The following is a 27,467-nucleotide window of genomic DNA, read 5'->3' as shown; positions in this document are numbered from 1 at the left end:
AGATATCTCTGCCCTGTCTTCCCAATCTCAGTACATAAAGGTAGCAAGGAGATGTCTGCTCAAGCTGACATGGACTGCTTTTCACATGAAGACAGCATTCAACCCTACACAAGCTAAAATGCTAATTTTCCCAGGAACACAGACGGGGTGAACATGGCTGAGTACAGGGATTAACAAACCTCAGCTCTGCAAGGGCAGCTCATAGCTGCATGGCTGAGGCTACAAAGTGCCCAACGCACCCAGAACCATTTTGTCCTTTGGGGTACATTACCCAAGATCCTTACACCTTCCTCAGCCAGGGTAGGTAGATCTTGGGGAAAAACACAATGCTAAAGGAGCTCTTGGTTTATTGAGGCACCAAACCCAGCGACACAGACCCTGGGCAACCAAGCACCATCTGGTGACCGCCGGCTCCCGACACAATAGCCCACGTTGGCATGTTTATGATAGAGACCAGAGGCAGATTCCCATTATCCCCATCAGATCCTGTGATGTGGTTTCAGGAGAAGGACCATGAGAAGCAGATGGGATGGCAGAAGAGAAAAGAACGCAGTGAGACAGACAGACAGGAGAGATCTATATGAAGCTAAAGCGCATACCTATAAACATGGGATAAGTAAATAGCATGTAAGTATGAAATTAAATGCGGGGAATCCATGGCATCCAGTAATCAGTCAAATATCTCCTTCACCTTTTTTTCAGTTTATCATTGGCATTTTAAAATGAGATATTTATGCCAATAAGTAACCCAGTTGTATATTGTAACCCTGCAAATAATGGCTGGGATCTGAGAGATTCGTCCCGACAGACAATTCATTTTTACAGTTATTTTTGGACTCCCAGCTTTCGTGGAACACCGGCTCTCTGCGTTGGATTTTATGCCCCTGAAATGTATTTACAATGCATGGCATCTGTATTGTGCATTACACACTTAAATCACTGCTTTTCTTTCATCGCTTATAAAAAAGAATATTGCAATATCCTGAAGCTCCAAATACTCAAATTCAAAATATTACTGCTGCGTTTTTGGAGTAATACTATAAAATAATGTTGTGTTTTTAGATAAAGGAGGGAAAATTGATCATGAAGAACATGGATTCCGAAGATCTGGGAAGAAAGAGAGTTTGGATTTCAGACCATGATAAATGAAAAAAATAAAAATAAAAGCTGAAATCCTACGAAGGTTTATTTTCTAAACAAGAACATAGAAACATTTTGTCACTTAAACAAAGGGAGGAGGGCGGGGGAGGCTCCGCATCCCTGGCTTGCTCTCTGCAACGGACAAATATTATCAGAAACAAAAAGCATGGCATAGTTAGCAGGAGCGGAGCTCAGCGCTTTAGATTTAATGATATGTATTTAAGTTCCTTTTAGGGGAAGCCTTCTGCAATCGTTGGGGGGGGGAAATAAAATCATGGTTTTAAAGGCTTCTGTCATTGTTGCCTACGAGCCGAAAAGAAAGGCGCTTTCTTTGTCATCTGGGGGTTTATGGAAACACCTTAATGTGTCCTTTTCATAGGTGAAGCAAGGCGCACAAAGCAGCCGCGTGCCAACGCGTTCCCCCCCGCCACCGGCAAAATAAATAAATGGAGGAACGCGGGGACGGCGGCCATCGTAATCCCCCGGCAAAGCGGCAGCGAGGATGGTCTGGCGGGGTAAATATCGCACGTCTCCTGCCAAACCCCGCGTGGGCTATTGTCCCGCCACCCCTTTTAGATGTCATTAAGGATTTTTCGCATACAAGCAAACGAGCAGAGGGGACAAACACACTCGCTCCTTCCCCACCAGTTGGAGAAGCCATGACGAGGCGGCTGGGAGCCGGCGCGGGGAAATCACAGGGCAAATTAGGAAGTATGTTAATTCAATTAATATCACAGAGGGGCTGGCGGGCGGGGGTGGGGGGAGGTGTGCGCACAGATTTTCCGCCCGAGGAAGGAGGTGGCAGAGAAAGAACTGGGGCATGCCAGCTCCCGTTATTGTTCTGCCTTCATCGGTAATTAGCAAGATAAGGAGGGGACGGCGTGAGGGAGGCAGCGTGGCGAGGACGAGGCAGCGCTGCACCCCACCTCATGCCCATGCGGCCATCTTACAGGCGGCGCTCGCCTCCCGCAAAATGGCCGCCGGGGCCCACGCTGCCTCAGGCCTGCGGCCGGCCTGCCCCAGCGGGCTCCTCTCCGCCCAGCCCGGGGCAGCTGGCACCCAGCGGCAGGGAGGAGCAGTAGCCATCCCACAGGCCCACAGGGAAAGGGGGGCCCGGGGAGCGAGGGAGTTGCCATGGTGGGCTACAGTGCGCTCTTGAGGCCTGGCGAGCGGCCATCTTAGCCTGGGCCCTGCTCATCATGCCAAGGCGCTGGGCGTGCAGCACTTCCACAGCTTTTACCGCAGCCCTCCTGACTGGAAAAATTGTAATACGCTTCTCCTTCATGAGGCAGCACACATTGCTCGGGACATGCTCGAGGGCACGGAGGCGGCTGTGCCCTTACCATAGCTTTCCCCTCGGACGCCAGTGGTGCAGGAGCAAAGGCGGGGTTAGTCCCATGCAGGCAGCCACTTTTGGGGCACAGCTTCCTGCCTGAATGTGCCCCAGTGAGCCCCATAAGCTGCTGGGCACTGGGCTGGCCCTGGAAGACATGGCCTGAACAGGTACAGCAATACAGGTCAGTGGTCTGAGAGATATGAGGGAAAACGTCACCTGCCCGGCCATCAGAGGATGAGTTATGGGCAAATTCTGCCTTTCTCCTGGCCAAAACAAAATAAATCCCAGACCGAAACTGCAGAGATACTAGTAAGAAGATGTGAGCTTCCTAAATCTTAATTTAACACAAATTTAAAACAAGGTCAGTTACAAAAGGAAAAGGCACAGTTACACAGACAACACGGACAAAGCTACACCAGCATTTCCCACTCCACGGGAGCTTTACAGTGGGAACATCAGTGTTGTTCAGTTCTCCAAATGAGCAACAGCAAATACCAACCAAAGAACCCTCATCCTTGGTCTGAGACTGTCCGCAGGACAGTTACAGCAATTACTGACATTAAAGCAGTATTTGGGAAGCGTTTCACATGTCTTTAGCCACAACGGGACTATTTCACACGGTGCGATAGGCACACGACTCACATTGAAAATTTGGCATCTGCTCCAGTACTCTGCGGAGAACCAGAGCACGAGGGTGATTGCAACTGCACGCAGACAGGGCCGTGTTATACATCTCGGTTAGACAGTGAAACATAAGGGATGGCAGGCTAGCTGCTCCACTCCAGGGTTGTCTACATGGAAAACCACACCATTATAATGACAGCACTATAGGTCAACTGCTACTGCTCCTCGCCACGCTGGTGCACATCTCCACTCTCAAACTGGCTTTCTCCAGTTTAGCTTAAACTGCTTCCAGCGTGACATAACCGGTATGCAGGAGAGTCCTACCTTCTGCCAAAGTAAATATCCACGGAGGTTATACACGTACAGCTCCTTGCTTTAAAATCCACCCCCTAACCGTACGTCTGTAGCTAGACCTGCCCTTCGGCTAACCTTTCTGTACTCCGCACACTTCTGGGCTGTTCACAGTGCCCGTGAAACACTATTACACCCTGCTTCCCTTGGGTGCTAATCCTGCTTGTCAACCCAAAGGCAGAAGCAGACGGTGGCTTGGCATTTTGATTACGTTGTGATCTGTTTGAACCTTCCAGACTCTTTTGATGTCTGTGCAAATTTGAAAGGGGGAGCCTTCATCCTCCACAATGAAACTCCGCTATCGCACGGTGAAACATCTCGGGACTCCTAGGTCCATAGCCATCGCCAGATTTGAAGCAAGGAGGGGAGTTACGGCTCCTCCAGGAAGAGTCTGAATTTCAGACTAACCAGTTCTGGCCCTGAGTGGAGAACACCACAGGGACAGCATGTTGCTCTTCAAACAAATGCATGCGCAGGGGAGTGTGCGCATGCACAGAGACACCAGATTTATACAAATAGATGCATTCATAGGAAAATGCAAATAGCATCCTCTTCCGTCCCAGGCTCCCTTCGAGCTCCTGACATCCCAAGGTTTCAGAGGAGTACAACCGAGCTTCAGATCAAACATTAGCCCTGCGGGGGTTCCCTCAGGGAAGCAGCCGTGCACCGGGGTCTTTTCCCCGCTTCCATGCGAGGTTTCCCGACCCGGCCTTCCTTGGGTGCTCTGTTCTGACACACGTACGATGCGCGCGCGCGCATGCAGAGCCTTGCTAAAAGGTGCTCTGGGAATTGAGCTCGGCTTCCTCCTTCTTCTAAATCAATTGTCATAAACCAGCTTTTGTTTTATTTTTAACAAAGCGACAGAAATAACCTCCACACACAGCCCTTGCCGCTTCCACAGCCCCATCCTTTGGCATAACAAGCTGCCCAGGGCCCCCTGAGGACACAGGCAAGGGAAGACAGTGGGGTAAGAAAGACTGGGAGAGGCTGCTTTCTGGTGCACAGAAATCCACTTCTCCTCTCTTGAGCCCATTACTTGGCAGGCAGCGAGGCAGTGGGATGGGAAGGGGGCTGGATGGTGGGTAAGGCACTCCCAACCTCCCCAACCCAATCTCCAGCTGGCCCCTTCATCCCCAGCCCACTAAGGTGCCTGCTTCTGACCTGCATTTTACCTTGCAGTCTGCAAACCATAGTTTCTCTTGCTCTTTGGTACCAGCAAGAAGTGATCCCTGCAGCACCATTGCAGCAATCGATGGGCTGACATGCAACTTGCGACAGCCCCAGCTCTGCCTGCCTGTGGCGCACCCCTCTCCCCAGCATAGCCAAGGACCTGTCCTCCTCCTCCTCCCATCCCACTCGCCCAGGTCCAGGACTCAGACATATGGAGACATTTCTTGATGAAACCTATCAGTGGGTGAGTGGCAGCTGAGCAGGTACCGAGCAAGACATGGGGCCAGACAGCAGCCAGGGGGGAAGGCAGCGGGTGGAGGGAACGTGCCTCGGGAGAAATACTCACAAAGGGCTGCTTTCATTAATAAAACATTCCCCCCTCGGTCGCCTTTTGATTTGGGTGTAAGAATTAACCCCATCTGTCCAACAGCACGCTACCTACCAAGTCATCTCTGCTGAGGAAGGCCGTCTGACGTGTCCGCTCAATTGTTACGCTTCCCCCTGCCCGCGCTCCTCGGCTCTCCAGACCCCCTCCAAACAGCTCACCAGCCTTGCTGGGTCTGCCCTATTGAAGAGATCCTCTTCCCACAACATAGATTAGACCCAGTGAAAATAGGCTTAGTGAAAATACCATTTCACTATTAATGCCCCTCCTGCCTTCACACTCACACCCAGAAAGATTATAACAAATCCCGGTCACCTTTTGCCCCTGCTAACTACTGCTCCAGTCTTTGCACTGCATGCCTTCTACTGTGAGCAGAGAGCCGGGCACAAGGTAGTACTTATATATAATATATATACACACACATTGGAGATGTTCAGCCATAGAACACAGATCCCCCTGCACAGCATCTCGCATTGTCACGACACCCCAACCAGTCCCTCTCTGCTGTAATTGCAACGCCTGGTCCTTGGGCATCAGCAGAAAGTTGCAGCAAATCCTGCGTTGGTTTAAGCACGATCTATCTGTTCAAAATTGGTGGGGGATTGCTTTTACATCACTGAGACATTTCTATTCTCTTTCTGTTTCAAGTAAAACCGAGATGCAGAGATGCCTTCGAACAGACAGCCCCTTCATTTTTCCAGAGGTGTGTTTTAATGAGTGACTCGCCTTCCAAAAAGGGGCCGGCAGAGGGGAAGGACGGCAGATTCTCCACACAAATTCAATAGCTGGTAGGTTGCCATGGGCTAAAGCATTTCTTTGCACACATGAAGGGAAGGAACTCTAGAGCACTAAGGGTTTTGCCTCCCATGAGTTATAGCTCTACCCTTCAAGAGCGGAATAAATGCTTTATCCCATTGCAGCTTGCGATGTATTCTACATAGATGGATTGATTTCCCCTATTGTTCTTAATAAATCCTGGCGCATGAAGAAACTCACTGCACAGCCATTTTTCCTGCCTTGTTCTACCTTGCAGAAGTAATAAGGGTCAGATGTGACTGCAGTGGGAAGCAAAGGCCATACGCAAGGCGGTACTTTGCTGGATGCAGTGGGTGTGCTCACAGGGGCTTGGTGGGTGCAGACAAGCAACACCCTTTTCTCTGTTTATCCCCCCTTCTAGTCTACATTGAGGAAAAGGGGAACCATGGCTGGGTACCGCAGCATTGGCGTGGCTCCGAGGGGAGCAGCCGTTCTACAAGCTGAGCCTCCACAAGCCCCCCTGCTCTGCACAGGGAAAGGCAAGGCTCTGGCCCTCTCTGACCAGAGCTCTCACAATGGCTGATAAATACAGGGCTGAGCCCTGCACCGCTGTAGAGCCTCCCTGAGCACACCCTGCTCCTTGCTGTGCCCTGTCCATCAGACCTGCCCCTGCCCACCTGCCAGCTGAGAGGAGCCCTCACCACCAGCTCGGGGGCTCCTCTGTTTTTTAAAAACAAAACAAAAAAAACCAAAACACCAAACCAGCCCCCCTCTCAATGACTCCCGACTGCACAATTCAGACCCCCAGGTTGTTGTTGAAAGGCCCTCTCCCTCCCTACCGCCTTTTCTACTTGCAAGGTTAACACCCATCCCCTTTCCCTGCTCCAGGAGGGTGTTTGCTGGCCACAGCTTCGTTGGTGCCCAGCAAGCAGACGCTGCTGGGCTCTGGGAAGCAGGTGGCTTTGCACAGACCTGCCTTGGACACCTGCCTCCAGCTCCGTCCCAGCTCCTTGGATTATCGCTGCTGGCCTTCTCTAGCAGCAGCTAACAACTGGCCCCGTTTCAAAAGGCTGTCTGGGAAACTTGGCTGCGGGAGGGAGGGAAGGAGGGAGGGATCAGGTAAAAGAGCTGGTCTCCCATGCACGAGTTGGACTCGATCCTTCAGCAAGACTCCCAGGGACTCACCTCTCCTTGCTCAGGTTGAGACGTCCCAGCCCTTCCCAAGGCATCCCACTCCACGAACTTGCAGTCATGTCTGATTAAGGAAAAGAGAATTTGTCTCAATTAGAAAGAGGCTCCCATATGCATGGACGGATGTCAAGTAATTACTGCATGTCACTCATGGTCGGAAAAGAGACCTTAAATTTGCGACCGTGCAAACTCGCGCACACAATTGCAAGTGAGTTACGGACCTTGGCATGCTTCAGAGCATACCTTGTGCGGATGCTTTCAAGCCCGTCCCCTCAGCTGAAATACACCCAGCCTTGTAAAATACAGCCAGACACGACCCCGTTCTCTAATAAGGAAATAAAGCTGAGTGGACCTGCATTGCCAGAGCCCAGAGAGCAACACTGTCTCTTTAATTTTCTCCCTGGCTATCTCATCCTTTGCACAAACTCTTTCCTCCCCATGGCTTCTTCCAGCCTGGTGGGCAAAGTGGGAAAACATCATTAGGGAGGAAAAATAATTTAGTTTGTTAATCAGTATCCAGTGGTGGGAAACAAGAAAGACAGAGAGCAGGGCTGGCGGTTAGGGCTTAGGAAGGGCCAGCACAAAGCCCACCATTCATGACATCTGGGGCTGGGATTCTCATTGAATTAAACAGACACAAAGAGCAGAGGCATTTCATGCTCTCTTCACAAGAATTATCATATCTCCCTGGCACTAGGAAACCTTCCGCACGGGAGAGGGGGAGAGAGAGAGAGGGGAAAGCGGGCAGGCTGGGTAGAAATATGGGGCAGGGTAGAGGAGGCTTTGTTCCAGGGTTGGATTTATGGATGGGATGCGGCGCGTTGCTTTGCGGGGAGAGACAGGGCCCTGGCGCGCTGGGTCTAATAAGAATCAGCAAATGTGAAACAGGGGGCCCCTGTGTACCATGAAGCAGGGAAACCCGCGTTTGACAAGCCAACAGAATAACCGCTCGCGTCTCAAGGCTGTGGAAGGATGCTGACGTTCGTACGAGACGTGTCGTCTTGTGTGTGTGTCAGTGAGGAGGGGGGAGAAGGGGAGCGGCGAGGAGTATAAACAAGAGACCAGGCAGCATCGTTCAGTCATGAAAATTAATTAGCTAATGTGCAAACCATGGCTGCCTCTTCCCACTGCCCTGCAAGCATTCCCCATAAAGCTACGGTGTGTGCAGAGCCTGTGACTGGGAATGACAGGGGCAGATTAGGCAGCTCCTTGGGACACAAGCCTGGCAGCAAGAAACCCACAGTCCATGCAAAAAAAGTGAGGAGGGGACAATTAGGGTCCCTGGGGAAGAGGCAGAGCCCAGGGACCAGGAGAAAGAGAAACGGGAGAGACCGGGCACCAAGCTGAGACCAGGCATCATGTTGCTGCAGCAGCATGAATTGGGGTGGATCTCAAAAAGCAGCTGTTAACGGGGTCTGGTGGACAGAAAAGTCATTTAGGGTTTAGACCGCAAGCTCTCTGGGGCAGGACCTGTCATGTCCTGCAGGCTCACACTGCGGAGGCCTGTCCTACTTGGTCTCTGGGCATCACCAGAGGATCTGCTTTAAATACTAATTGCTCCATGACCAAGACCTGTGAGCTGCTGGGACCCTCCCTACAGCATTACCTGCGGGAAGAGGGGACAGATCTCTGACCTCACGTCCCCAGGGTAATTTGACCCCGTGCACCGGTGCCACAAGCAAATATTGCTACCTGGTGATGAAGATGAGAAACTCCTGACCGACTTCGTGTGCCCCATCCCTGAGCTTTCAGATCCCGCTACAATATCATGCTTATTCTTTGCTGGGAGCAACCACAGAAGACTGAGGGTGTAGGTAGCAATTACCCAGGGGAAAAGGACACAAAAAGGGAATTAGGAGATGCAGAAAGCGATTGATAGGGAAAAAATAAAGAGAGAAGCCTCTTCAACATGGGATGTGCGCAGTGAACAAGGAACACGCTAGAAACAAAGGGATGCAAGGAGAGAGGAGAGGCTGGGATGGGCATCTTGGCAGACATGTAGGTAAAAGTTGAAAATGAAGCACTAATTAGCACCCAGACCATCACTTTCCATTAATAGCTTGTCACCGTTTCCTTGATGTTGCTGAGAGCAGGAAAGTTGGTATGTGTGATGCTTACCTGTCTCTATCTCATTAACAGAAGTCAGGGTGAGAAGAGATGTTTATTGCCTGCATCCAGATAGACAGGCCCTTTGCTGAACTGAGATGCAGGAGAGAGGGGGAAAGTTATGAAAAAGATGCTCATGAAACACAAGCCCATATACACACAATGGAAACACAAACGTAGAACACTTAGACACCTGTGCCTGTGCAGGAACAGCCCCAGGCAGGTATCGGGCTCCAGGAGCCCACAAGGGAAAAACACCAGGTCAAATAATTATAACCCAGGGCAAATACACTACTGGCCAGGGGAAAACGCTCCAGTATCAGCACAAGGTATGTGCAAGGGGCCATGACTGCATTACACCCAGGAAAGTAAAACAAAAGACTGCTTACTTCCCCAGACAAATTTGCTCAACCAGAGTCCACTCTGCTAGAAAACAGGCAGCCAAATGTCTTATCAAAAGCCAGAATGGAGAAAACCCCCAGTAAACAAAGAAAAAAGAAAACAACAAAAAAAGCCATTTCAAGCAAAGATAAATCTGCATTGCATGTAATCACCTCCGAAGTAATTCTTCCAGCAGTTAAAAAAAGAGATTAGATCTCCTATGTAATACACAAAGGCCTCTCCTTTCCCTCCAACATGTGCAAGGGCTCCTGTTAGTGACACTGGAAAGAGGGAGTGTGCAAGGCAAGGCAAGACAAGGACGCCAATCAGTCAGTCTCTGCGAGCTGGTGGCACACATCTGCTAGTGTGATGACGGGAGCCTGCGTGCATGTGCACATTCTTAGGGACACCCTTGCTTTCACAAGCACACAAATTCACTATGCAAGCCAAAGGTTCCTCAAGAGCAGGAGCCCAAACCCTTCTAGGAGTGAACAAGGCAAAACCAAAGGCAAAGGAAACATCAAGGCTGGGGCGGAAGGAACAAAGGCTTCCCCCTCTCAGCTTGGAGACATCTTCTTGGCCATTTAGCTCAGATCAAGTGTAGGCTCTGTTGACTCCCCCATCTATTTAAACGAGCGCTTTCAATAGCCTGATAGGTCTTTTCTGCTCTATGGCTTCTCTACCCCTGTATTTGCCGTCCCTGACCAATGCAGTTAATGCCACATGCAGAAATACTGCCCTGAAGTGCCCTCGTTTAGATTGCGTGGTCAAGCACTTCAAAGTTAGGAAGTGTCCAATTTATGGCTGTCCGTGCAACCTTAATTCCACCTCGCTGTGCAGCCACCCTGGCCAGGGAAAGAGGGAGTGAGCTAAAAATAGGTTGTGACCATGTCATTACAGCCTCATAAGGGCACAGGCAGGGAGAGGCTGAATTAACATCTCATGGTCAAACTGAAATTGGGTACCCCCCGACTTGCCAGCACTTGCTTTGGTGCTTTCAACCATGTACATTTTTAATATACAGAAATCACGTGCATTCTAAACATACAGAAAAATGCATTATTTATAGCTAATAAATAATAGATTGTTTATATAAGCAAAAAGAAAAACAATTGTAGGCAAGTGTAACAAATTCCTCTCCCTTCACCCCGCACCCATCCCTGCCTTCGTCCTGCGCCGGCAGAGCGATTTCAAGCCCCGAGCCTCGGCACAGATTTCTGCCACTATGAAATACAGGACTAATGTTATCTGGCAGCGGCAGAAGGCTGCTCTCCCAGGGCCAGTGGGGAAGGGGGATCGCTGGGGCTGGCAGTGCCCAGGCCAGCACACCCACACCCCCCTACACTTTTTCCTCCTGGTGCCAGGACCCGGAGGAGTTTTCTCCCAGGAGATGGGGCCGTACTGGAAGAATATGAAGTAGAGGTGGAAGGGGATCATGGAGTTGGCCGTAATTGTCCTCCCACCTTCCCTGGCTGGTCCAGAGCTCTGCAATACAGTGGTGGGAGTCCAGGGCTTCACCCTGCTCGTGGTCTGTTATTATTATTCCAGGGAAACAATAAATTTTAAATTTTTTTCCCCCCAAGAGGCAACCAAAGGGAAATCGTGATTCTGAACAATTCATAATTCAGCTAAACCTGAAAGGAATTAAAGGGACAAAGAATAGGCATTTCTCAAGCCGAAGAGCTTCCCCCAGCCGAATTTCAAGGGCCCGCAGCAAACAATGGGAGTGTCAGAGGTGCTCAAAAAGAAAAAAAAAAGTTCAAGAATCTTTACAATAAAAAGTGTTAGGCAACACAGAGGTCAGAGCCAGCTCCTCCTGTAATAAATAGCACGACTATCCTACATTAACTATAGGAGACATTTTAATGCAGTGCCTCAGCTTCGTGCTAATTATACTTTTTCACCATATTTTGAACCTAAGAAAAAATGTCATCAGTTAATTATAACAGATGAGGGAGTGTGAAGACTTCCTCAATAAATAATGCCTTGATATCTCATATCCAACAAGCTGCGTGCTCTGCTCTGAAGGTGCCCAGAAATATGTCCTTTCAGGAAATATATCAAGAAATGATGGTCCCATAAGCTGGCTTTGTTTCCAAGCCTTGATTTTCGGCCCAATAATTAAGTGATTTTTATGGATCGGGGAGAGTAAAGGTCGTGGGACTTCTGGAACAGTGCCAGAGAGAGTCAACGTTTAAAAATAAATAAATTCCTAAATCAAAATCAGATACAAGAGACCTCAGCAAATTCCCCCCACAGCTGCACATGCAAGCACACAGAAGTGATTTGGTTTCTGGACCCAGGTCCCATCCTTCCTTCACTCCCAGCATCTCCACAGGAGTCTGGCGTGCACAGAAAAAGCCTGGGTTTAATGAAGCCAGGCCACCGCTGCCGGCGTGCCACCAGGAGCCACTCACCGCCATCCACCTGCCCCGAGGAAGAAGGACCCCGTCCCCCCGCTGCCATGCCACCCTGGGCGCAGCGCCCCGCTGCACCCATCCCTGCGGAGGCTGGTGGGCATCTGGGTCATTACGAAGGTTCCTCAACTAAACCATCTTTCTTTCAGCTCCCTTCCCACCCGGCACCCCTCACTTCCCCCTCTGAAGAGCCGGGATTTGGCGTGGGAAAGATGTCTTTGGGCTTTTCACAAATCCAGTATCCCCTTGAACCAAAACCAATTAGCCTGGCCCAAGGTCCTGCCATTGAAGGACTGTCCCTTCTTTTCAAACCCCCGCGGGCTCAATTGCTCTAAGGAGCCTGGATGTGAATGAGCAAAGCCCACTTAAAGTGGTACTTAAGGCCAGACCAGGGTGAAGGAAAAGAGAAAGCCTCTATAGGAACAGCAAGCCGAGTTTCCAAGAGACAGCTAACTGCCGGAGATTGTGTTCTTTTGCTCCCTCACATTTTCTTTTTTTTACCCCCACTCCTGAGCTTTCAAGGCAAACACTCCTAACCAAACCTGAGCCCCTGAATAAATATTAGACAGCAACAGAAAACGCGGAAGCCAGAGCCCCGTCCCGACTCTTTGTGGATGCCGGGAGCCTGGCCGTGGGCAGCAGGATGGCTCAGCCTCGTACTGGCGCAAGCTCTGGTCCCAGACACGTGCACCCAGAGGGATGGAGGGACGGTGAGAAGCCTGAGAAGATGCTTTTCCAGCTGGGCTCTTAGCAAATGCCTTCCTGAGGTGACTGGGCTCGTGGGCACTTAATGCTGAAATCCTTGATCTGGAAAGGGCGACTCCTGGCATCACGCAGCGGAGAAGCCAGCTCGGGCAGCCACGCGGCCATCTTACGCTCGTGGCCCCCGAGGCCTTCCAGAGGCTCAGGGCGACCAAGGGGCCGCGATGCGGCAGCACCGGCGGCAGGGGTGACACTCAGTACCCACGCCACGAACGGCGTGCGTGCACGGCCACGTGCCAGGCGCCAGCACCTCAGCGCTCGCAACTGGGAGAAATTCCCATCACCTGCACAGATGCCAAATTAGCACCTTCCCTCCACTGAGACGTGAGAAAGCGTGTTTCCAGCACGCAGCCGCGATCCCTCCCCGGTGCGTGAGCAGCACCCATCCGCAGCCACAGGCAGGATGGACTCTCCAAGCCCCTGAGCTCTGCCCCTTCTCTGGCGGCATGGACAAAGCCAGGGCAGAGCAGCAGGTAAAGGGAGGCACCGTCTGCCTGCATCAAGGGTGCGGGGAGGGGGTGGGAGGCGAGAGAGACAAAAGAAATGGCCGAGCTCAGCCTCAAGCATCAAACCCGCCATTGCCAGGCGATTCCGCAAAAATGCCCATTGATGGGATTTCATCCATAACCGAGCGGGAGGGCTCGCATGGCCTGGCTCCTGAGGCAGCTCCTTCGAACGGCAGGGACCAAACAGCCCCTTCTCCACCTGCCCCGAGCCCAAGCAGGTTTGGCTTCCCCAGGTATCTAGTACAAACCCCCTTCACCTCGTGCCTCGAGCCAAACCTGCTGCACGGCGGCCAAGTTTTAGGAAAAGATGGGAAATAATGAGTTGGAGCACACGATGTCCCAGGGCATCATTTCCCCGGGGCGAAACCCACAAATGATATTTTCCATTTATCCCCCAACGGCACACGGCGATTCTTCCATTTCTGGCTCCCTCTGCCCATTCCCAGCTCTGCCTGAAGAACAAAGACATCACGGCCCAGCTCCAGAAACCTCACCCACGCCTGGCCTACGCTGCATCCTATCGCTCCGCTGGGAGAGTCCCACCGAAAAGAGAAAGCTGCCGGTGAGGGCTGGGATTGCCAGGACCTGGGCTCTCCTCCCAGCACAGCCAAAAAAGACACCTTCCCTTCTGGGTTTGGGCTGTACAGGGGAAAAGATCCATCTGAAGCCAACAGCTATGCAAACAGCGCAAAGGGCTAAGCCACAAAGGGACCCGTGTGTAGCCAAAATCCATCCCTGGCCCAAAGACAGACCCTTCGGGTCTCTCCTTCCATCACAGCACTTAAAAAAAAAAAAAAAAAGACAGAAAGCAGAGACCTGACGGTGGGCTGCCAGGGACTCTAAATGCAGCGGGTATTTCACAAGCAGGGATTTATTTACTGGGGGGTTTTATCCACCTCCTCGCCCTTCACCCACGCGCGCGCAAGCTGGGGATGCTCGTACCACAGTCCCCCATCTCTCACTGCTGCCTCCCTCGTTAATTGAGGGGGGGCTGCCTCCCTGTCTCCCCCAAACACCCGCGGGTTCATGCCGACAACAGGGGCGAAAATGAAAAATTTTAGCGCCAGTAAAAATTCAACCGCAGTTTCTTTCTCCTGGAAACTAAAGGCCAAATTGCTCAATCCCTGTCTCAATCCCCTTTGGGGGGAACTGCTCTGGGATAAGCGAACCAAGTCCACAGCCTGAAAAAACACCTGAAAAATCAGCTCAGAACAGGCGATTTTGGGGAGAAAAAAAATGTAGGAGTCAAGGGTGGTTTCTGACCAGCTGATCAAATAGCAAGGTGAAAAAGCTTGCACCGATCCTTTGTAAGAGTTCACATGTAGACATGGATTTCCACACTTCCATTTTATTTTATAAAATTATATATATGTGTATTTATATACACACACACACAAAGACATTTGTTATATGTGTGTATTTTTTTTTCCTCAGATCCTCTTTTTATATTTTCACCTTTTGCAATTACAAAAGCCAGGGACAGAAATACCTCCTGGGTTCTGCCAGTGCCGAAACACTCCCACCAAACAGATTTTCTCTAACACGCTGGTCGAATGATTCCTCCTGAATTATATTCATTAGGAATTTGAATGTTTCTTTCCTCCATCCCCCATCAAATCATTACTCCGGAATAAATGCATTCATCAACCACCTTGCTCAGTTCCCTCCTGCTTTGTTCAGTCTAGTTTTAAAGCATCTCCACTGAAACCGTTTGCACCTGACTCGATGCTAGCATACGGAAGGGAAAAAAAAAAAAAAAAATAGAAGAATTGAGTGCCACTCACAATATTGTGGAAATAATTGGAAAATTATTTCTTAAAAATAACCAACATAATAAAGGAGGGAAAGGACTACATTCCCTCCTCCCCACCTCCGATCTCTTCCACAATTTCTGGGATTGCATCGAGCATACATATTCCAGATGGGCTGGAGAGAAGGAGGTTGGTTCTTAATGACATGTCTTTCGCTGCCTTTGGAATGAATGATTCATTCGGATCTCGCCGAGACTCGGTGCCACAGTTGAGTTACATTTCTAGAAAATCCGTATCTTTAATTCTGGCGCTGCGTGTGGGACCCAGCAAATCATGGAATTACTGCTGTAACTTCGGATTAGTAACGCTTTCTAAATGATAGTCTAATTCCAGGCCTTCATGCTTTTCAGCGTTCACACTCACACAGCCTTTTCCCTGGGAGGCTTCCTGCGGAATTAGTGCTGGCGTCTTCGTCTTTCTCTGCCCTTTTTAATTTCTCCAATGACTTCTCATTAGAATATACAATAACAACAGCTCCTCAGAACTTTTCTTTCTCCCGGCATAGCCAAATTCAGGCTGAGATCCTTTTTCCTTACTGTGGTTATGGCGGTGCTTTGCTGGCCCTGGAAGGGTGCATAGGCATATTTAGCTTTGTGGGCCTACGTGGCGTCTGACGCCATTACCCCGTGCAAGGGAAGGTGGAAAACCTGCCTCCGAGGTGTGCGGGGCTCCCGCCTCTCGCCGTCCCCGCACGGCGGTGGGTGCGGGTGGCTCAGCCCTGCGGTGCTACCCGCTCCCCTCGGCGAGGGATGCCCAGCTGCAGAGCAAAAGGATGGGGCAGGGTACCCGCGCTCCACCTCTCCGAGCCGTGGGAGCGCGGCAGCATCTTTCCCCCGCGCTACCCCCCATCTCCCGCAGCATCTCCCCCGGAAGGGGGGCGGGGGGGGGGCAGAGAGCCAGCAAACAGCCCACTTGCAACCCCAGCCACGGGCAGCTTTTTATCTGCAGCCTCCCCGGAGCTGTCACGGCCCGCCTGGGTTCGCGGCAGCCGTGGGGGGGGATCATCCCTGCGGGATGCGAACCGCCGGCGCCGGGCGAAGGGGCTGGCGGCGATGCCCCACGCCCTGCCCCAGGGTGCCGGGGCGGGGGGGCGGGGGGGGCCGGGGGGACCCCGGCCCCGGTCGGGGCGCTCGCCCCACGCCAGCTGGGAAAACGTGCCGGGGAGGCTCGGCGGAGAGCGCGGTGCTTTGTGTCGCCATGGGAACGGAATGCAGATTTGCCAATTGCTTTTTTTTTTTCTTTCTTTCTTCCCCCCCTTTTTTTTTTTTTTTTTTTATTATTTGCCAGACATTGTAATACATATTATGTTTCAACTTCTCGGGCTTGCGGCGGAGGTGAGGGAGGCTTTGTGCCTTGCCAAGCGCTCAGCTCCCCAAGAAGCCCCAGGGCCGGGCGGCTGCACGCCGGAGGGGTGCACTCAGCAGCAGGACCCCTGCCCTGGGCATCCCCCCCCCGGGAAACACCCACCACCACCCCCCCAGCTACGGACAAAAGCAACAGCCACCGCACAAGAAAAGTGAGCGCATTATCACCAACTTGACCTTCCGAAGGGAGGCCAGGATCAAACCCAAAGCCGAAAAAAATAAAGAGAGGGCAAGGGAGAGAGGCGAAAAGGGAAAACTACCAAAAGCCGGGGGTTTTCGACGTCTGACCCGCAGGCTGGGACGGGGGGGGATATATTTGAGGAGGGCGCTCGCTCCCTGCGTCCTCCCAGAGCCGCGACACCCCGCAGCCTAGGAGTGAATTTCGAGGTGCGTTTAACCGAGTGTTAAACCCCGGATTCCTCTGGCAACGAAGGCGTTCGCGCGGGGCTCGCCTCCCTTTCCCCGGCCCTCCCGCCTGCTGCCGCGGAGCCCCGGGCTGCCGCTGCCCGCTGCCCGCAGCGGCCCGACGGGGAGGGCGCGGAGCCGCAGACCTTACCTGGAGCCCCGAGGGCGGCGGGTCGGGTCGCCTCTGCACCGCCGGTCCTGGTGCGGCCGCTTCCCCCGGGCGAGCAGGTCTGGAAGTCATTTCTACTTTCGGTTATCTAGCTTTATGATGGCTCCACAACACTCATACAGCTAGATAACCAAAGACAGAAACATCCCTCCGTCGGGGATGCCGGCCATCCGTCCGTCCGTCCGTCCGCTCCAGGGTGCGGGCACGGCCGGGGCAGGGCGGCCGGGAGCTGCCACCGGGAACCACACACACACACACATATATAAAAAAAAAAAAAAAAAGAAAAAAAAAAGAAAAAAAGGAAATAGAGAAAAAGATAAATACGAGGCGGAGAGGACGAGCCGGGGCTGAGCCGCGGGAGCACGGCGGGCGGGCGGCACCGCCGGCTGCGGGGCTGCCGCGGGGGCTCGGGGCGGGCTGCGGAGAGCCGAACCGAGGCGTACCGAGCCGGGCGGGGCCGGGCCGAGCGGGGCAGGGCTGCGCGGGGCCGCCCCGAGCCGTGCCCAGCCCGCCGCTCTACCGGCCCGGGCGAGCGGCACTCGCGCTCCCGCCCCGCTGCCCAACTTCTACTCCCCTCGCACGGTAATCGCCCCCTTTGGGAAGTGACGTCACGCCGCGCACAGCCAATCCCCGGCCCCGCATTTAAATCAGCGCCCCCTTTCCCGCGCTTTCCAGACCCGGCCCGACCGGCGGAGAGCGGCGGGTCGCGCCGCTCCCCCGCGGCTGGACGGGGCGGACTGGCACGGCACGGCACGGCACCGGGCGGGACCGGCACCCCCCCCCGCCGCAAACAGACACACACACACCCCCCGCGGCGCCCCGGCACCCGCCTCCCTCCACCCGCCGTGCCTCGCCTCCCGGCCTGTGCCGGAGGGGCTGCGCCGCGGGTCGTTCTGCCCCCCCCGCCTCCTCCCGCCCCCGCCGTGCCCCCCCCCCTCCGCGGCAGCTCCGCTGGGCCGGCAGCGAGGGGGAGAGGCGGGCAGCACCCCTGCACGGCCTGCCGCGGGGGGACTCACCTGCAACTAACTTCCCTCTCCCTATCCTCGGCACTCCCCTCTCTCCCTCTTCCCTCTCCCCTTCCCGTCTTCCCTTTCCTCTCTCCCTTTCTCCGGCCCTTGCCTTTTCGCTTCCTTTTCCCTTCCCGTCTATTTTCCTTCCCTTTTCCCGACCCCTTCTGCCTCTCCCCGGTCCCCCCCCCCCGCCATGTCCCCCCATCCAGCGCACCCCTCTCACACCTTCTCCTCCCCCAGTAACGCCCGCCCCGTCCGGCCTCTGCACCCGGGGGCAGCCCGAAGGGCCCCTTTCCCCGCAGCCAGAGGCGGGGCCCGCCCGTCCCGACACGCACCCGGGGGCTGGGGACGCACCCGCGATCCCGCACCGATCCTCTCCGCTCCCCTTATTTTAATTATTTCCTTTCCAGATTCTGCTATTGCCCGCACAGGTTCTTAACGCGATATGCGTGTAGCGACGAATCCGGCACGTAAAAATGATAACAACAACAACAACAACAACAATAAAATGCCAGGAGGTAAATATGATTATCTGGGGTGCTGATCTGACCTACTCCGCATTAAAAAAAATAAAATAAAAAACCCCAAACCAACCCCAAATTTAAAAATAAAAATTGCAATCCCTTGTCGCTTCTAAACATCGCCTTCCTTTAAATCCGAGCCGAGGGTAAAATGTGACCTGCTGCAAAACGAGGGATCTGCGAAACGAAGCGATCGCGGCGGGAGCAGCCGCGGCTGAGCGCAGCCTGCCGGTCCCGCCGGCTCCGGCTCTCGGCGAGCTCCGCTCGGGTTATTTATTTCTTCCTCTCCTCGCCTTACCCCTCCCCGCCATCCCCTTAAAAAAAAAAAAATTAAAAATGAAATAAATAAAATCTACGAGCTCAATTAGGCTAAAAGCTAAAGGATCGGCGCTGCCAGCCCCGCTGCGAGCCGGCGCCCAGGCGAGCCCGGCCGCCCTGCCGGGCTCCCGGTCACCGCCGGTTCCCTTCCGCCTCCTGCCTAACGAGAAACGGGCCCGGGGGTGCCCCGGCCGCCCCGACGGGGCTGCAGAAGGAGGGGAGAAATCTTTGCTTCGTCCCCAGCCCCTCGGTGCCTTCCCCGCGGCCAGCAGCCGCGCGGGATGGGGCTTGGCCGGCGTTTATTTTAATCTGCCCCGGAGAGAGGTGGGGGGATGAAAATTGCCACGCATCGGATCTCCTCCTTCATTTTCCGGCCCTGGATTTTCTCCTAATCTATCGCTGTCGCTCTTAGGGTGATCGCGGCCGGTATGCTCCCCGGCTGGGGCGGGGGAAGGCGCCCGCCCGCCCACCCCGCCGTCTGCGAGGGGCAGCCCGGGGGTGCGGGGACAGCGGTGCCGAGTGGACAGGGGGACAGGCGGGTCTCGCCTGGGCCACGGCCCGGCCTCAGTTTCCCCCCACGGTGGATGGGGGGAGGCCCCGTTACTCACCGCGGGGCCCCGGCGGCGGGGAGCAGCGTGGGGTGCCGCCAGCAGCCTCCCCCACTCCCGGGGCCGTTCCGGCGGCGATGCGACCCCCGCTCCGGCCCCGCCGTCCCTGCAGCAGCGGCGAAGGGGCCCGGGCGGGGAAAGCCAGCCCCGCCGAGCCGCAGCTCTGCCCGGCTCCCGCCGTGCGAGGTCTGCCGCCCGCCGTGCCGAGCCCCCGGGCCGCCGTGCCGCTCGGGCGAGGATGCTGCGGGTGAAACACCGCACCTCGCCGGGCTGCTCGGGGCTGGGGACGGGGTCGCCTCTCTCTGCCGGGTAGAGGAGGCGATTTTCTTGGCAGAAATATATGTAATATATATATTCCCCCCCCCCCCCCGCTCCTTTTCGGCAATGCCTTGCTCCGCTCGGAGCCCTCGCCTCGACCCGCTCCGTGCAGGCAGAGCCCCAGCACCTGGGAGAAAATCGCACCTTGCGCTTGGGGTACTTGGGGTTTTTTTTAGGCGTTGATTTTTTTAAATTATTTTTATTTTGTTTTTTGGGGGCTTTGGGGTTGGTTTCTTTTTTTTTTTTTTTTGGCGCAATTTTAGCAGGGTACGTACAAAATGGCTCCTTGTCATAGCGCAAAGCACCAGCGAGCAGCCTGGGGAGGAATCGGCGGGGGCTGCCCGGGCTCCGGAGCTCCGGCGGCCGCAGCAGGCAGCGCCCGGAGGGACCCCGCGTCCCGCCTCACCTGGGCCGCCCGCGGCGGGCGTGGGGACCGTGGGGACCGTCCTTCCTCTGCACGCACCCAGGAGAGAAAACAACCGGCGGCTGCGGGCGGCCCGACGGGACGGGGAGGGGCGGCGGCGCCGGGGCGGCTCTGGCCATGGTGCTGCACCGCCCGCCGGCCCCTGCGCGCCCGCGGACCTTCCGCGCCCACCCGCAGATGGCACGGCCCCCGCTGCCCGCTCCCTCCTCGGGTGACCCTGGCGCCGGGCAGGGCGGGCGGCCCCGCCGGCCGCACCTCAGAAGAGCCCCGCTGCCCGGCGCCCGCCCGGTCACCGGGCCGCCCCTGAATTATTTAACGTGATCGCCCTGTAACGAGTCCGCTGCCTTCCCCCCTTCTACGTCCTGCACGTCTGACGTCACTTTTCTTTAATTAGGAGAAGTTATTTTTAGCCAACCTGGAGTAACCCCCCGCGCCTCGCCGCCTAGAGCTGCATCTTCTCTTAATTGTTTTTTTGTTGTTGTGGGGGTTTAGGGTTTGGGGGTTTGGGTTGGTTTTTTTTGTTTTGTTTTTTTTTTTTGCTTTTGCTCCCACAATCGGCTCTTCGCCGGCTTCGCCCAGAAGCGGCAGCTCCCGACGGGCGTGAAGGAAACGCGTCGCTTTGTTTAGCAATTAAAAGCCGCCTCTGAGCAAGCCCCGGCGCTGAAAAGGCAAAGCAGCGGCGTCCCAGCCCCCGGCTGCTCTTTTTTCTCTCCGGCCGTCGGGGGCCGGACCCAGGCGGGGAGGGTCCCGGACCCTCCTCGCTCGGCGGAGCGAGGCTCTGCCCAGCCGGGGGCCGGGGGTGGAGGCACGTCGAGGGGATCCGGCCAGGTGCAGGCTCTCAGGCCACCTGCACTGCTATGATTCGGGTTTCCTTAAGGCTGAGGCCTAAAATGCGTTTCACTTCCAGGGAGATACGGGAAAAAAAAACAAAACCAAAAACAAAACCAAAAACAAAACCCACCAAACCCCAAGGAAATAAGCGTTCGCGGGAAAGGAGGGAGCAGAAGGGAGGAATGAATGGGAGAAAAAAAGGGAAAAAGCAAAAAATGAAAGAAAACAAAAAAGGAAAGAAAGAAAAATAGAAAAAAGGATGAAATGAAATACATATATATTTTTTTTTAAGAAAAGCAAAGCAAAGAGATACAGCAAATGAAAAATAAAATAAATCCTCCAGTACAAGAAGCCGGTGGCGGATCAGCGTACAGGCAGCAGGAGCCCCGCTGCCGCTCCTCGGCGGTAAATCCGAGCAGGGGAGCGGGCGCCCCGGTGCCTCCCCCCCCCCCCCCCCCCCCCGCGAAACGAGGCCCCGCAGCAGCCCCTGCTGCACCGAGAGGAAGAACTTCCCCGGGAGCCTGGCATTTCTCCCGCGGCCTAAAGCCTGGGTGCCCCGGAAGGCTCGGCCTCGTCCAGGCGTTTTGTCCAGTGCTGCCTCTCCGGCCGGCGAGCGGAGACGTTTGGGGGCAACGCGGCAGCCCCCCCCACGCCAGCCTTCGGCCCCGGCTCCCCGCCGCCCCGTCGGGGCTCAGCCCGCCCCAGGTCCCGCGGCAGAGCTGCAACGTCCCGGGCAGCCGGGGAGAGGCGGCCAGAGCAAACGCGTCCCCGGCAACAAAAGGTCCCCCGTGTGTCCCGCTCGGCCCCCGCGACGGGTGGGCCGGGGCCGGGGTGCGGCGCGGGGCGGTCCCGGTCCCGGTCCCGGTCCCGGCGCCTGGAGGCGCCCAACTTCCCGGCGGGGACCGGCCCAACTTCATCTCCCCCCTCCCTCCTCCCCCCGGCAGCCGGTGCGTGTGCGTGCGTGTGTGTGTGTGTGTGTGTGTCCCCGGGGGAAAAGACCCCCCGCGCCCTCCCTCCTCCCCGGGGCCGCCCCGCCGAGGCGGCGATGCCCGGCCGCGACACTCACTCTTGCTTGCCGTGCCGAGGGCAGGACGGCGGTCCCCGGGCGAAGCGGGCGGCGGGGGCCTTTCCCCCCCACCCTCCACCCCCCCATCTCCGGGCGGGCGGGCGGGCGGGCGGGCGGGCAGAGGGGCGGGCAGGGCTGCCCCCGGCCGAGCAGCGGGCCCCCGCGGCCCCCAGCGCCGGGCGCGGACCGGCGGGGGCGGCGGGGGCGGCTCTGCCCGGGCTCCTTGCGTCTTCCCGGCTGCTGCCGGTGCCGGGTCTGGTTGCTGGCCAGGAGCTGCCGCCGGCGGCAGGCTCTGCCCGCACTGACGTCAGCCCGGCAGCCTCCTATTCACTCCAACCATGGCGGAGAGGAGGAGGAGGGAGAGGGGGAGGGGAAGAGGCGGGGGGAGGGAGGGGGAGAGGAGGAGGACGGGAGGAAGGCGGCGGTGGCGGCGGGGGTTGGTGGCTGGCAGGCTCCGCCGAGCAGAAAGCGCAGCCCCTCCGCCTCACCCCTTAATTACCCCCCGAGGATGGGGCTGCGCGAGGGAGAGGGGCCGCGGCCCGTGTCGCGCCCCCCCCCCCCCCGCCCGCTGAGACCCTCCGCCGCCCGCTCCCTCGGGGCCGCCGCCGCTCACCTGGGCGCCCCGCCGGGCACCCCGCTCTGCCCCCCCCCCCCGGCCCCGTGGAGCGCTTCTCCGAGGGGAGAGCCGGGGCCGGACCACCCCCCCACCCCCTCAGCCCTGGACCCCCCTCAGCGGTGTCCCCGTTCCCTCTAGGTGTCCCCCACCACCACCACCACGGCGAGCAGGGAAAGGTGCTGCAGCCGAGCCCGGCCCTCCGCTGCCCCGGGCAGCTCCCCACCGACCCCCGGCCACCGCCCCCCGGCCCCCCCGCCCGGCCCCGCACCGCTGTCCAAATGCTGAACGTCCCCGCGGCTCCCGGGCCCGGCCCGGCCCGGCCCGGCCCGGCTGCAGCCGTCGGGCAGAGCGGGGGCACCAGCTGCGGCCCCGGCCCTGGAGGTGGGGGTTCCTCCTGGAGCCGGGCCGGACCGGGCCGGGCCGGGCCATCCCCGCCCCGACGGCCAGGCCGAGCCCCGGAGACCGCTTCGCCCCGACAGCCGCAGCGCAGCCCCCGGCGGCCGCAGCGAGCTGGAAGCGGGGCGCGGGCACGGCAGGTACCGCCTGCGCTTCCCTCCTCCGCTCCCCCTCCATTTCTATCTTCCTTATCTTCTTCACGGAATTACACACGTATTGCATCGCCTGCAGCCTTGGCAGTAAGGCGAAAAAAGCCCCCCGACACCTCCCCCCCACCTCCCAAACCCCTCCTGGCACACCTTTACTTCTCTTCTTCCTCTTCCTTCCTGCGTGTAACCTGGCTCCTATTTTTTATCTCCGATTCACTCCACCGGTGCTCCGGAGCGGCTCTGGGGAGTCTCTCGCCGCCCCGATGAATACACAGGGATCCCCAGACAGGTTTTCTATGTAGGAAAAAATAAACCGATCGAGCCCGAGAGATCGGCAACAGCCGAACACGCCGCCTCGCCTTTACATTCGTGTTTTTAAATTCCCCCGTTATTTTCCTTTTTGCATCCGCGAGTTGCCACGAAAGAAAATATAACCCCAAATGCCACCGCCAGCAGAAACCGGAGCTCGTTGCCAAATTCCGTAGTATTTTATTTTAAAAGCAATTAACACATAAAAAAAAAAAAAAAAAGCGCGTCTTCTCCTCTTCCCGGGGAGTGTAAGAAATCCTTTTGCTCACCCAGAGTCGAAAACCTAATGGCATTGTCGTTAAACACGAAAAGGAGAATATTAAGAAATTGCAACACTCCCTCCCGAGCGCTCCCCCCCCCCCCCCAGTTTATTTGCCCTAATAATTAATTCACAAGAGCTTAACTTCGGTGTAACCCTGGCGGTCTTTTCATTAAAAAATCCCCGCGTTTCCTATTGAATTAGCTCTGCTCCATTGTCGCTGAAATGAAGACGCCAAACCAACTTTTACCCTGAGCATTTTCTCACCAGCCCAAAGAAAAGTCTCTCTCCTTTTTCTTTTCTCCGATTTTTTCTTTTTTTTTCTTTCTCTCTCTCTCTTTTTTTTTTTTTTTAATTCAAGCACCCAGGCGATGGACGTGTCCTGCAATTTAACTACTTTCAAATTCTTTGTTCGGGTCCCACCGGGGCTCTATTGTCACCCTATTGAGAGAGCTTATTGCCAAGTCAAGCCTGAGCGAATTGAGACGCACACGGGAGGAGCCCCGGGGGCTGGGAGCGGGCTCCGTGGGCTGCTTGGCCCGGGGGGACCCCGGCCCAGCCCCGAGGGAGCGGGCAGGGCGCGGGGCAGGGGCTGCCTGCAGCCCCCGGGCCGGGATAACCGGCACCGATCTCCCCAGGAGCCGCGGTCGCCGAAGCAGCCCCGGCCCCGCACCGCCCGCAGGAGCCCGGCCCGGGGGTGGGGATGGGGCAGCCCCGGGCCTGGGTACCCCCGCAGGATCGGGCTCCTTTGCACCCCCAAAGCATCCCCCCCCCGCCCCCGCAGCGCCGGCACGGGCTCCGGTACTACCGCTGCGGGCAGGAGGGGGACTTACCTCGGATGCCGGCGGTGCCGCCAGCCTCCCTCCCTCGCCGGTTCTCCCTCAATCCCGAAAAGGAGGGTCCTCCCCCCCACCCCTCCACCCCACCCGCGACCCCTCCAGCTCGGAGCCGGCTCCCGCCTGCCTCCCCTAGCCCTCTCCATCGCTCACTTTGGGAGCTCCGGGGCTCGTCTCTCAAGCAGGAAAATAGCGGGATGGCGGGGGGGACGGACTGCTTTTCTTTACCCTTTTCCTTCCCTCTCTCCGGGCTCCCCCCCGCCCCCAGCCTGGAAAAGGGGGTGCGAGCTGGAAAAGGGGGGTACGAGCTGCAGGGAAGGGTTATTTCAGGAGAAAAAATCTGAAAGAGCGGTGCTGGGCACGGATTCCCACGTAAGCCCGTACGTCACCTATAAAAATTGCCCGTTTCTTCCGTTTCTTGGCTCCCGGGGTGGGGGGGTAGGGGGGCGGCTGAGATACCTCTGCCTGCGGAGGGGGGGTTAAAACCCCGTTAAAACCGCACCCCGTTAAAACCGGCTTCCTTTAGCCGAGAGGGGAAGGCAGAGCCGGGGGATGCTGGAGGGCAGGGGCCGCTTCTCTGCACCCACCCCCACCCCCCCTCTAAGTGTCGGGGTGATGTTTTGCCGTCCCCTGCTCCCCCAAAACACCCACCCGGAGACATATTCAGCCTCTCGATGCCGGGGGGCGATGGGGTTTTACGGGGTCCCACGCCAGTCGCACCGGGAGGGCCGCGGCGGGGAGGGGGGAGGGCGGCGGCCGCCGCCCTCCCCCCTCCCCGCCGCGGCCCTCCCGGTGCGACCGGCGGCTTCTCCGCCGTGCCCTGGGGGAAGAGGAAGCCCTTGACCCCTGGCCCCGGGGGCAACGGGGTTAAACAAAGTCCCACCGCCCCATTATCCGACAGACAGCATCGAGCCCTCGGCGGGGAGCGGGGTCTCCAAGGGCGGGGGGGCGGGGGGGGAAGTCGCGTCTCCCACCGCCCGTACCCGGCCCCGACGGGGCGCACCGGGATGGGGATGCTTCCCCGACAGACAGACAGACAAACAAAGAGCCTAGGAAAAAAAGAAAAGACCCTACACCCCATCCCGACTTATGCATCGCCACCAGCCCTGCTGAAACGGGGAATTTGGGGGGTTTATTTCGTGGTTTTTTTTTACGGTGGTGATTTTTTTTTTTTATAGCGGTGCCGTGCCCTGCCGAACCTCCCTGTCCGCACCCGGGTGAAGAACAGGCAGCCCCGGCCCGCTCCTGCCTGCAGACAAGGCAGCGGGGCTCGTTGTCACCAACCCTCCTCAGAGCACTGCCGCCCGGGAGGGCTTCAGAAATAAAGCGGCGAGAATAATTTCGGGGAGAATTAATTTTTTTTTTCCCGCTTGGGGGAGGGGGGGGTTTAGTGTGGCGGGTTTGGATTTTTTAAATTTTTTTTTTTTTTGCGACCACGATAAAAATAAGTAGATCATAGACCCCAAATAAGAGGAGTTCGGCGTTAACATAATGCATCGGAGGGGAGAACAAGTCCTACGCTGCCAGGTCCTTCCTCAGAGCCACCCCGTAGCAGGGGGTCCCCAAACCCTTCCCCGCTTCACCCCAGCGCACCTCACGGTTCTTCCCTCCTGCCCAGAGCACCCGCATCCCCGGAGCATCCCTCCCCGCGGCTCCGCACCCCGCGCACCCCCAGCTGGCCCCCCTCAATCCTGCACCCCCGAGGGGAGGGAGCTGTGCGGCCTCACAGCTCCCTCCCCTCCGGGGTGCAGGATTGAGATAGGGGGCACAGCCCGGATTTGGGGTGCAGAGGCCGGGAGGAGCGAAGAGTGGGGGTGTCACAGTGCCCGGTGCCCCCCGCCCGCTGCCCCAGCGGGAGCGCGCAGCGGGATGGGCCCGGCGCGGTACCCGCGCCCCGACGGTCCCGGCCCCGTGGGAACCGGCCCGACAAAACGGGGCCGCATCGCCACCTGGCGGCTCGGTAAGACAGCTCACGGCTCGGTTTGGTGTGGCTCGGACGCGGTACCGGCCAAAAGCCAGGTTGGCCTCTGCCAGGAGCCATCTTCCCGGCCAGAAGAGCCTCTGAGCCTGCACCGCCCGCCCTGACCCCTCTTCCCCCGCACCCTGCGGCCCATTACCCTACACCCGACCGTCGCCTTTGGCTCTCTACCCACTGCTTCATCCCCACTCGCCGAGCTGTCCCCACCCGTGCCGCCCACCCCACCAGCGAGGGCTGCTGGTGTCCCCACGCACACCCCACGCCCAGCTCTCGTCTCTGTGGCCATGCGCCGGCCACTCAGGCCGGGCTGGGCGAGGGGGGGAGCCTGGACCCCATCGCTCGTCCCAGGCCACCCTTGAGGCCTCCGAGCTTTAAGGTTTTGGGGTGCGGGAGGGTTGAGCCCTGCTGGGGGGCTGTGAGGAGCCCCGTAAAGACCTGACCTGACCTGACCCAGGGGTGGCTGCGGGGTGACGGGGACCAGGACGGTGGCTGCTGGCCCGGCCACCCCGGGGCCCGACCTCCGCTGGGAAACCGGAGCGGAGAGCGTGGCGCCCGCACGGCTGGGGGGACACCGTGCCGGTCCCCGCCCCGCCGCGGGGCTGCTCCCCCCGGCCGGCCCGCCGCCCGTACCGACGCGATCCGTCTCAGGCTCCGCGCGCGGAGCCGCCCTCCGCCTTTTTCCTCTCTGCGGTTAAAAACACGAGCTAAAACGCGACCCGTGCGTGCCGTGACCCCGCTGTCGGCAGCGCCGGTGGCTGGGTAGGCGGCAGCCCCGGGGCCGCCGCCGCCGCCTCCCGCCCGGAGGCCGCGGCGCCGGCGGGCGGAGCAAAAACGGACAGCGCCTCGCTGGCACTGCCGCCGACCGCGGCAGGACTCGAACCTGCAATCTTCTGATCCGAAGTCAGACGCCTTATCCATTAGGCCACGCGGCCGCCTCGCTAACCGCTTTCCCGT

At 57.2% G+C, this 27,467-nt stretch overlaps 1 long non-coding RNA gene and 1 other non-coding gene across 3 annotated transcripts in view; both read right to left on the bottom strand.

Annotated features, from left to right (window-relative positions):
- Positions 1-22,000, bottom strand: part of LOC142039007 (uncharacterized) — a 40,961-nt gene extending 18,961 nt beyond the window's left edge. The window contains exons 1-2 of one of the 2 annotated variants that reach the window (XR_012652776.1): positions 21,971-22,000; positions 6,948-7,017 (exon numbers count right to left, since the gene is read on the bottom strand). This is a non-coding gene — a long non-coding RNA (uncharacterized LOC142039007). Of the gene's footprint in view, positions 1-6,947; positions 7,018-16,856; positions 17,598-21,970 lie in introns of those variants that run through there. The other variant, XR_012652777.1, reaches the window with a different exon arrangement.
- A 5,372-nt stretch (positions 22,001-27,372) lies between these two features.
- On the bottom strand, positions 27,373-27,445 carry TRNAR-UCG (transfer RNA arginine (anticodon UCG)). The gene has a single exon. It is a non-coding gene; the product is annotated as a tRNA-Arg (tRNA).
- Positions 27,446-27,467: the final 22 nt, after the last annotated feature.

Source organism: Buteo buteo, chromosome 13, assembly GCF_964188355.1.
Source record: "Buteo buteo chromosome 13, bButBut1.hap1.1, whole genome shotgun sequence".
Taxonomy (NCBI): domain Eukaryota; kingdom Metazoa; phylum Chordata; class Aves; order Accipitriformes; family Accipitridae; genus Buteo; species Buteo buteo.
The sequence above is the reverse complement of the archived record's forward strand: the minus strand, read 5'-3'. Positions and strand labels throughout refer to the sequence as shown.